Source organism: Myotis brandtii, unplaced genomic scaffold (assembly GCF_000412655.1).
Source record: "Myotis brandtii unplaced genomic scaffold, ASM41265v1 scaffold422, whole genome shotgun sequence".
Classification (NCBI taxonomy): Eukaryota; Metazoa; Chordata; class Mammalia; order Chiroptera; family Vespertilionidae; genus Myotis; species Myotis brandtii.
Genome location: NW_005366171.1, coordinates 4,483,219 through 4,493,311, shown reverse-complemented (window position 1 = coordinate 4,493,311; position 10,093 = coordinate 4,483,219). Strand labels below are relative to the sequence as shown.

The following is a 10,093-nucleotide window of genomic DNA, read 5'->3' as shown; positions in this document are numbered from 1 at the left end:
GCTCTGTGTGTGACAGGGTGCGGCGCCCCAACCCCCTGATGGGCCCTGCTCTGTGCGTGACAGGGGGTGGCGCCGCAACCTCCCCATTGACCCTGCCTTGAGTGTGACAGGGGGCGGTGCCCCAACCCCCCAATCGGCCCTACCCTGAGCGTGACTGAGGGTGGCATCGCAACCTCCCAATCCGCCCTGCTCTGTGCATGACGGGGCGGCGCCCCAACTCCCCAATCGGCCCTGCTCTGAGCCTGACCAGGGGCTGCACTTAGGGATTGGGCCTGCCCTCTGCCACCCGGGACCAGGCCTAAGCCAGTAGGTCGTTATCTCCGGAGGGGTCCCAGACTGCGAGAGGGCACAGGCCAGGCTGAGGGACCCCCCCTCCCCCGCCCCCCAAGTGCACAAATTTTTGTGCACCGGGCCTCTAGTATATATATAAAAGCCTAAGCAACTGTTACTACCTGTCGACTGAATGACTGTTCGACTGGTCACTATGATGCGCACTGACCACCAGGGGTCCCTCCCCCTGGCCGACCAGCCCCAACCAGCCTGATGGGGACTGGGTGAGATGGCCCCCATTAGCTCCGCTCTCTGAGGGACCCCACCCATGCATGAATTTGTGCACTGGGCCTCTAGTTTCTATATAATACAGTGTTGTCAACTATAGTAACCATATTTTACATTAGATCCTCAGACTTTATTCATTTTATTGTTGAATGTACCATTTCACCAACCTCTCCCTATTTTCCCCATCCCCAGCCTCTGGCAACCACTTTTCTACTCTCTGTTTCTATGAGTTTCACTTTTTTTTAAAAGATGCACTTATAAGTGATACCAGGTATTATTTGTCTTTCTCTGTCTGGCTTGTCTCACTTAGTATAATGCCCTCAGGGTCTATATATGTTGTTGCAAGTGGCAGGATTTCCTTCTTTCTCATAGCTGAATAATATTCCAGTGTGTGTGTCCACATCATATTACCATGTATTCTTTTTTTAAATGTATTTTTAATTGATTTTAGAGAGGAAGGGAGAAGAAGAGAGAGATAGAAATATTAATGATGAGAGAGTATCATTGACTGTCTGCCTTCTGCATGCCCCACACTGGGATGGAGCCCGCAACTCGGGCATGTGCCCTGACTGGGAATCAAACTGTGACCTCCTAGTTCATAGGTCAATGCTCAACCACTGAGCCACGCCAGCCAGGCTCACCTAGTCATATTAGCAGTATGACAAAAACAGTTCAGAACAAGGCACATGGTTGTTGAAATCCAAGTCCCTAGATTACTGAAACCAGCACCTCTTCCTGCTGGGACCTTCCGAGTCAGTTCCCATATTGATTGTTCTGATTTTCAGTTTCCTCTTCATTACTAGGATTTATTTCTTATCATGTTAACTTTAAGGGTGTATATATTACATGTTTTCTTTTTGATTACTAGTTAGTGGCAACTTAGTGAGGCTTCAATCATTTGAAGTTAAAAAATAAGTAGCCTGCCCAGTGTGGCTTAGTGGTTAAGCGTTGACCTATGAACCAGGAGGTCACAGTTGATTCCTGGTCAGAGCACATGCCTGGGTTGCAGGCTCGATCCCCAGTGGGGAGCGTGCAGAAGTCAGCCAATCAATAATTTTCTCTCATCATTGCTGTTTCTATCTCTCTCTCCCTCTCCCTTCCTCTCTGAAATCAATAAAAAATAAAATAAGTAAATAAGTACCTAAATACAGATAAGAAAAAGGGTATTAATAAAGATATTGCCAGTAATGAAAGGAAACAGTGGTTGGGTAATGGGACTGTGGAATGAAAAAAGCAAGAGAGGAAGAGTGGGATCCAGGCAGATGAGGATAGGGATAGTAAAACTAATAATCACCATTTACTAGGTGCTGACTATGTGCAGGGCACTTTGCATGTGGTGTCTTATGATCTTCCCTTTAAGAAAGGAAATAGTATCCCCATGGTCCAGAGAAGGAAAGTGGAGCTCAGGAACCAGAGTGTGAGAGAGCTGATTTTAATTGTCTACGCCTTCCATTAAACCCTGCTGCTTCCCTTAGTATGTAGAACACATTGGATTCTTGTGAGAAGAGTAAGGCTAAGATTATTATAGTCTCTTTGAATGAACTTCTTGTTCCTGATCTTACTGCTGTTTTGTAGTAAGAGTGTGCTACTATACATACATACATACACATATACATATACGTATGTGTTACACCTATACATACAAATACACAAATATACTTGTATATGATGATATTGGTAATTTTATCTACGTCTACATCTCCGAAGCAGGATTCTTAGTGGTGATTCAGGCTGTATGTGCTCTCATGCCTGTCTGCTTTTGTCAGTGGGAATCAGCTGGATGCCAGGCCTGGACACTCTTGAGCAGGGTTCTGCAGATGTTTCTGTAAATATTTCTGGCTTTGTAGGCCATATGTTCTCTTGCTGCAACTACTCAGCTCTGCTGTTATAGCAGGAAAGCAGCTATAAACAATACATAAATGAGTGGGTGTGGCAGTATTCCAATTAAATTTTATTTACAAAAAGGGCAGTGGTCCATATTTGGTCCATGGGCTGTAGTTTGCTGACCCCTGCTCCAAGTCTGCTCCATGATGAAATGTCATGATCACATCCATGTACCCACAAACGAAGGCTCCCGCTGTACTTAGGGAACTCCCAGAGGCTGTCTGGGTGGAGCAGAACGAATCTGATGGCAACTCTTGGAACTCCAGGAAGAGTCAAGAGAAAATAAGATGGAATTCTCTGGCACACAACTCTTCTCTTATCCCAGTCTGACTGCAAAGAGAAGCTAGACAATGTTGGTGTTGGCCAGGGAGCTTTTCATAAAGAGAGTTATAGTATTGCATTGGACTTTTTGAATCATCCTTGTCTTCCCACAGTCTAGTGGGACTGGTAAAAAACCAAAGTGAGGTTGGGTTTTTGGGTTATTATATGTTAGATAGAGAAGTGTGTGAGTTTTAAAGGAAAAAAAATTAAGTTAGATTTAGTTTTCATTTTAATAGTTAGTTTCATAATTTTACAAAAAGACATGATGGTTGGCCAAGTAGTGGTTTTTCTAGTCATGACAACTTCCCTTTTGATTACCTTTTATCTTAGTTTCATCAAGGGAAATAACAGGTTGGCTGAATTTAAATCGGCACCCACTGACCTGAATTGACTGCTCAAGAATCTGGGGCCCAGAGAATAGATGGGTTCTGACTAACTCTGCCCTAAGCATGGAGGTTAAATGGATTCACTTTGCATGCAGCATACCATTTACAGAAATCATGGTGAATCTTAGTTTGCTTCTAGTTTGGACCAGGACTTTCTTATATAGTTTTTGTTCATTTGTTTTCTTCCTGAAGTTTCTAATTGTCTTTCTGGTTTTGTGTTGATAAAAAGATAATGTTCCTTCATCTTACAATTCAATCACTCCAGCTTCCATTTTAAGTAACATTTTCTATTTCTTTTTCTGAATATGGAATACATTCCCAAGGGTCAAACATCAGGAATCCTAAAACAATCTCCTTCTTACTTTATTCCTATATTTGCTCAGTTCCCACAATAGGTAACCACTATTAGTTTCTTAGTAATTCTTTCATTAAACTTTTATGCAAATGAAAGCCAGTGCACACAATTATTTTTTCCTTTCCCTCTTGCACACCAGGGGCAAAAAATATTTTTCTGCATCTTGCTCTTCACTTAACAATATACCTTGGTGATCTTTCTGTGTTAACCCATAAAGAGCTTTTTCATGTGTTTTTATAGTGGAGTTTTGTTTTTTTTTTTTTGCAGTTTTCATTACTATACCTGTATTAATGACCATCGTATATTTTACCCTTATGTTATTGACATTCTTATCTTTGGCTAATGCCAACATTGATGCGAATAATCCTGTACATCCTGCACATCACAGTCATTTTGCATATGCCTAAGTATAGGATGAATTCCTAGAATAAATTCCTGGGTCAAAGGTTATATCCACTTGAGTTCTGAAAGTGATTGGCAATTTGTTCTCTATACAGGTTGTGCCAATTAGAACTCCCAATAGAAATATATGAAAATACATGTTCCCTTAAAGCGGCAACATCACACCATTCCAAAGTCCTTTGTATTTTTGCTAGTCTGATAGGTGAGAAATAATAGCTAAGTGTAGCTTTAATGTACATTGCTTTTATTATAAATGAAGTTGAGCATCTTTTCATGTTTTATGAGTTGTTTATAAATTTTTAATTTTTTATATTCTTTTTAATTTTTTTATTGGAGTTTAGTTTTTCTTGTCTGTGTCTAGGACATTTTATAATGTGGGAAGGTTAGCCTCCTGCTTTCCTATGAATTGCATATATTTTCTTGATTTGTCATTTATCTTTTGCTATTTTGATTATTTAATAAGTTAAATTTGACTTTGGGTATAGTAGTTCTTTTTTGTCTTGCAGTACATCTTTGTTTTGTGTTTTTACTGCAGTCACATTTAACAATCTTTACTTGTGGCTTTTCAAGTTTGTGTTTCAATTAGAGGTCTTTTTCATTCCAAAGTCATAAAGAAAATTCCCCTCTATTTTATCCACTATTTGGTGATTATTTTACTTTACATTTCAAGATTTGGTCCTTTGGGGATTTATCCTAGTTTACAATATGAGATATGGATCTAACTACAGTCTCTCTCATTATTCACAGATTCTGTATTTGCAATTCACCCACTTGCTAAAATTTATTTGTAACCCCAAATCAATACTTGCAGTCTTTGCTGTCACTTGCAGACATACAGGAGTGATGAAAATTTGAGTTGCCTGACACATGCCTGTTCCCAGCTGGGGTTGTTCTGTCTTCTTGCTTCAGCTCTAGTACGATAAACAAGTGTCCTTTTCATGGCCTATTTAATACCACATTTTTTGCATTTCCATGCAGTTTGTTGGTGATTTTGCTGTTTAAAATGATCCCTAAGTATGGTGCTAAAATGCTGTCTAATGTTCTCCAGAACAAGAAAGCTATGATGTGCTTTTGGAGAAAATACGTTAGATAAGCTTTGTTCAGGCATGGGTTATAGTCCTGTTGGCCATGAGTGAGTGTTAATGAGTCAACCATGTATATTAAGGTGTCTTTACACAGAAACACACGTAAAACAAGGAATGTGTTGGTCAGTTGTTGATAATGTGACCAGAGACGTACAGAAACCTAACCCTGTATTTCTCCTTAGTAAAAATGGTTCACTCTTCACTAAGTCAGTGTTTGCAGCATCTTTATAGAATACAACTACTGCTAATGAGAATCGACTATGGTTTTTCAAGATGCTATTAACTGCCCCAACACTGTCTCTGAATAGCTCACCTTTTCTCACTGAGATGTCACCTTTATCATACACTAAAGGCTCATTTCTTATTTTGTTTTATTGGTCAGTCTGTGAATTCATGTACCGAGACCACATGAAACTTTATTTTAAAATAGTTATAAAATCTGCTAAGCATACTTTCCCCTTCATTTCTCTTTTTAAAAGAGTTTTCCAGGTTATGTTTGTTTTTGTCCTTCTGTTCCTCCTTTGGCCTGTGGACCTTCCTATGCTTCTGTTTTAGCCAGTGTTCTTTAGTTGAAGTAACAGAATCTCACTCGTATATTAGCTTTGAAATTAAGGAGGCGACATAAGGAAGATTACATGGAGGTGGGAAAGAGATGGGATTGCAGGATACTGAACAAGATTGTGTGCCCTCTTGATGGTGGTTGTGGCTTACTTTATTTTAATTTTTTAAAATATATTTTTATTGACTTTGGAAAGGAAGGAGAGGGGGGAAGAGAGATAGGAACATCAATGATGAGAAAAAATCATGGATCAGCTGCCTCCTGCATACCCCCTACTGGGGATGGAGCCTGCAACCCGGGCATGTGCCCTGACTGAGAATCTTACTGTGACTTCCTGTTTCATAGGTTGAAGTTCAACCACTGAGCCACACCAGCTGGGTGGTTGTGGCTTATTTTAAAAGTGTGTTAACCTAGATGCACAGAAACAATGGAGAGGGCTTGCTTAAGGCAAAGATAAACTTTTACTAAAAAGTTACATATCTAGGGAGTGACTACCTACTCTGATCTGCCCACTTAGAAATTTATGATCAGATCACCCTGTGAGGTTGCTTTCCATGTAATCCTCTATTTCATCCATGCAGAATAGGTGGGTGTTGCAAAATCCAAGGATCTGACCAGTCCTGAGCATAGATGCCCTTGGGAGCCTGGGTCAGGGTCCTTCAGAGACAGTCTGGCCCCATGTGGTCTCTCTCTCTCTCTGTTTCTGTTCACCTGGTCGGTTCATTCCTCTCTTTTTCTCTCTACAGAAATGGTTTCAGGCCTCTCGATCAACAGGACAAAAGATGGCTACCCCATTGCTGCCAAATTACATCTCTTCAATTCAAGTGACCAACCAGGTCAAGAGACAACAGCATCTAAACTCCTGGGAGGATCTGATTTGTTCAGTTTGGGTCAATTAGTGGGGGTCAGGGAGCAGGGCATATGTTCAGATAATTCTACTTTTGCAGCCAACAGAATGCAGGCGTAGCTGGAAGGCAGTTATGGGCTGGGCAGATGACTTCATCACTATAGCTCATCATTGTCATTTCCATGCCATCCCGTTCCCTTTATTCTTTTCATTCTGGTTCTAAAGTCTTCTAAGGTTTTGATGCCCTGTGGTACCAACAAAGCCAGGATGCTGTTTCCCTCCCTAGAAACAATTGTTCCTTAAACAATTATTTCTCTCCGAGTAGTCCCTGCTTTTTAAGCTCCTTAGCCTGGCTTGCTGGCCTTGGGAGGGACTGCTAGTTTTGCCTTCAGGAGCGTTAGTTAGATAGGGCCTCACTAACAAAACCAGTGACCTGGTTCATCTCTCAGCCTTTGGGGATGACTATCTTTTTGCAAACACTTGGGGAGAAGATAAAACAAAGAGAGACGATTCAACTCCATAGCTCCCAGTGTCTCCATTCCCTCCATATCCTAGCCTAATGGTGCTAGGATACAATAGTCTTAACCACCGAGTTACCACTGTGGATGAATAAGTGGTGCTGTAATAAATCATAAATTCCTATCGGGCAGGTCATGGTGAATAGTCACTCCCCAGGCATAGCTTTTTAGTAAAAGGCTTATCCTTGCCTTAAGCAAGCCCTGTCTATTATTTCTGTGCATCTAGGTCAGTGGTTCTCAACCTTCCTAATGCTGAGACCCTTTAATACAGTTCCTCATGTTGTGGTGACCCCCAATTTCATTGTTACAAATTGAACATAATTAAAGCATAGTGATTAATCACAAAAACAATATGTAATTATATATGTGTTTTCCGATGGTCTTAGGTGACCCCTGTGAAAGGGTCGTTCGACCCCCAAAGGGGTCGCGACCCACAGGTTGAGAACCGCTGATCTAGGTGATCACACCTCTGAAATGCCTTTTTTCAGAGGCCTCCTTCTAAAACATAACCACCCTCAAGGGAGCAAATAGTCTTAAGTATCCTGCAGTCCAATCCCACTTTGCTTTCTCCCACCTTCACGTAATCTTCCGTAAATTCTCTCCTTAATTCCAAATGCATAAAAGAACTGCAAAATGTTTATCACCAGAGCATTTGAGATCCTGCTCCCTGGCATATGTCGTCAGCTTGGCTCAAACTTATGAAAACTCTACAGGTTTGGACGTTTCTTACGTCGACATTGCAGAGAACTCTTCCCAAGTGCCATTCCCTGGTTCCAATGCCACCGAGTGGGACAGGAAGTCAGAGCACAGGGCTCCCTCTTCACATAGGGAGCATCTCTCAGTATTACTGGCACAAGAGATATTTGGGGTACACACAGACATCTGTGCTCCGACAGCTTGAAGCTGAAACCTTTTTTTTTTTTAGCTTGGTGACAAAAAATTTGTATGAGCTTCTCTTTAGGGAAAAACGTGACTATCACGGTTTCTAATTTTAAACAGAAAATCCACTTTCCACCATCATCCTTGATCAGAAGTAGTCTTTTCGAAAAACTGGAGGGAATGCAGGATTCTAGTGAATTCACCTGATCTCTAGAGAGTACATTTTAAACAACACAAGGAAGTACTTGAGGAAAATGAAAATGCATTGGGTTGGAGTTCTCTTTCCTGGGGAAGACCAGAAAAAGCTGCAGGTGGGGGAGATGAGAGGAGGAGGGGGTTGGGAAAATCCCTCGGAAGTCATTTTCTTGAGTATCAGAGAAGAGGAAGGAGCATAAAGATCAGCTGAAGAAGTGGGACTCCTTGATGAGATTCTTGTAATGAACTCCCATCCCGACGGTGCTGCAAGTGGTCCGTCGAATCCAAGGCCTGGGCAGCTGTAGGGAAGAACGGACAGTGCCAGTTCCTGCCTCTGAGCAAGGGCAGAGACCTCGCTGGTCCTCTGCAAAGCATCCTCAGGCCAACAGCGCTCCACACATTTTTCCGAGACGTTGGATCATTTGCAATTTGCCCCACGACTCCCACACATTTGCCTCTTACTGTCCCAAAGCTCTCGCTGCTGCAACGTTCCCATAGGAATGTGGACGCCTGCCAAGCGACCTCATGAACATTCCATTCATCTCCTTGGCTGGGAGGCAGCAAGGAAGCCAAATGGGCTGGTTGTTTAACTGTTTGGGTCCCAAATTCACCCTGAAATGAATGGTCAAGCTTGTTGAACTTTTCCAACAATCATGCAGAAAAACAAAAGATAAAACCAAAGAGAAGTATGCATTTATTCATATGATCCCATCTGAAAAACAGCTATTTTTAAAGGTAGCCAAATGAAAACCACATTCTCTGATTTTCCTTATTGTGAAATCACCCTCCACCAGAAAGGCATTTTGAAGTAATGAGGCTTTGTGAGGTGTGACTAAAAACAATGTGACTAATTTTTTTTTTTTTTTTTTTTTTTTTTTAGCAAACGCAGCAGAATACAGCCATCCAAATGAAGGTTGTTGTCTTCCAAGTAATTCCAAGACGCTCAAACATGTAAAAATCCTTTTAGGGAATTACTGGCCAAGTCTTGCTCTCACTGTTTTGCTTTCTGTTGATCATTCATTCAGCATGTATTAGACACCTCCCGGGTGCCAAACCCTCTGCCAGGTCCAGGATATAGAGTGAGGAGAGAGATGCAATCTCATTGCATGTTTGATGAAGGAGGCCCCCTGGGGCCGGTGGAAAAAGTTAGCCCAACCTAGGTTTGAATCCCAGTTTAGCCTGTGCGGGTTGTGTAACCTCAGGCAACTTTCCTAAACTCTTTGAGTCACAATGTCCTCATGTCTAAAATGAAGATGGTAAAACTGACTTCATAGGATTGCTTTGAGGAGAAAAGCAGATAAAATGTGTAGTAACTAGCCATTGCAGAGACCGATACAGAGTCGTTGCTCAGCCGATGAGTGTTCCTGTGATTATAATTGTTTGATTTACATAGCTAGTTCAACCGTCTCTTTGGGGGGATTAGACTCTGAATGCACTTTTGGAAAAAAAATCAAACGTTTTATTATGTGTATGTGGGTAATACAAGGTACAAAATTCAAAGTGTACAAACATTAGGCGATGGAAATGAAAACTTCTTTCTTCCCTTGCTCCTCTGCTGCTCATTTTTCTCCCCGGAGATAACTGGTATGACCAGGATCTTGTATATTTACAGATTTAATTATATTTCTTGGAGATAGGTTCATAACAATACATTGGTTCCTGCTGCATCACTTTCATTTTTGAATGATTACATGGCGTTCCATTGACTGGATGTATCATAATTGATTTAGCCAGTCTCCTATTGGTTAACATTTGTTTCTAATCTTTGGCCATAACAACAATGCAGCAAACACCCTCCTTGTGCTCAGCTTTGACTAAGGATAATTAAACCAAAGGCAGCTCCAGGCAACATCATTGGAACAAGGTGACTGGTTGGAAGCAGAGAATGATGACCCGATTCTGGATTGTTTTCTCAAAATACATCTCACTATTCTATTCCTGGAATATTCATACTATTCCTCAAATGCTACCTACTAGAAAAGTGCAGTGTCTGCATAACAATATTACAAGAACTGCCCAGCTGGCATGGCTTAGTGGTTGAGTAAATATGAACCAGGAGGTCACGGTTTGACTCAAGGTCGAGCCGTAGGCCCAGGCAGGCTTG

At 41.5% G+C, this 10,093-nt stretch overlaps 1 long non-coding RNA gene across 1 annotated transcript in view; it reads left to right on the top strand.

The window, feature by feature from the left end:
* Positions 1 to 9,659, top strand: part of LOC102250142 — an 80,236-nt gene extending 70,577 nt beyond the window's left edge. The window contains exons 3-4 of the long non-coding RNA XR_001363609.1: positions 6,297 to 6,386; positions 8,870 to 9,659. This is a non-coding gene — a long non-coding RNA (uncharacterized LOC102250142). The remainder of the gene's footprint in view (positions 1 to 6,296; positions 6,387 to 8,869) is intronic.
* Positions 9,660 to 10,093: the final 434 nt, after the last annotated feature.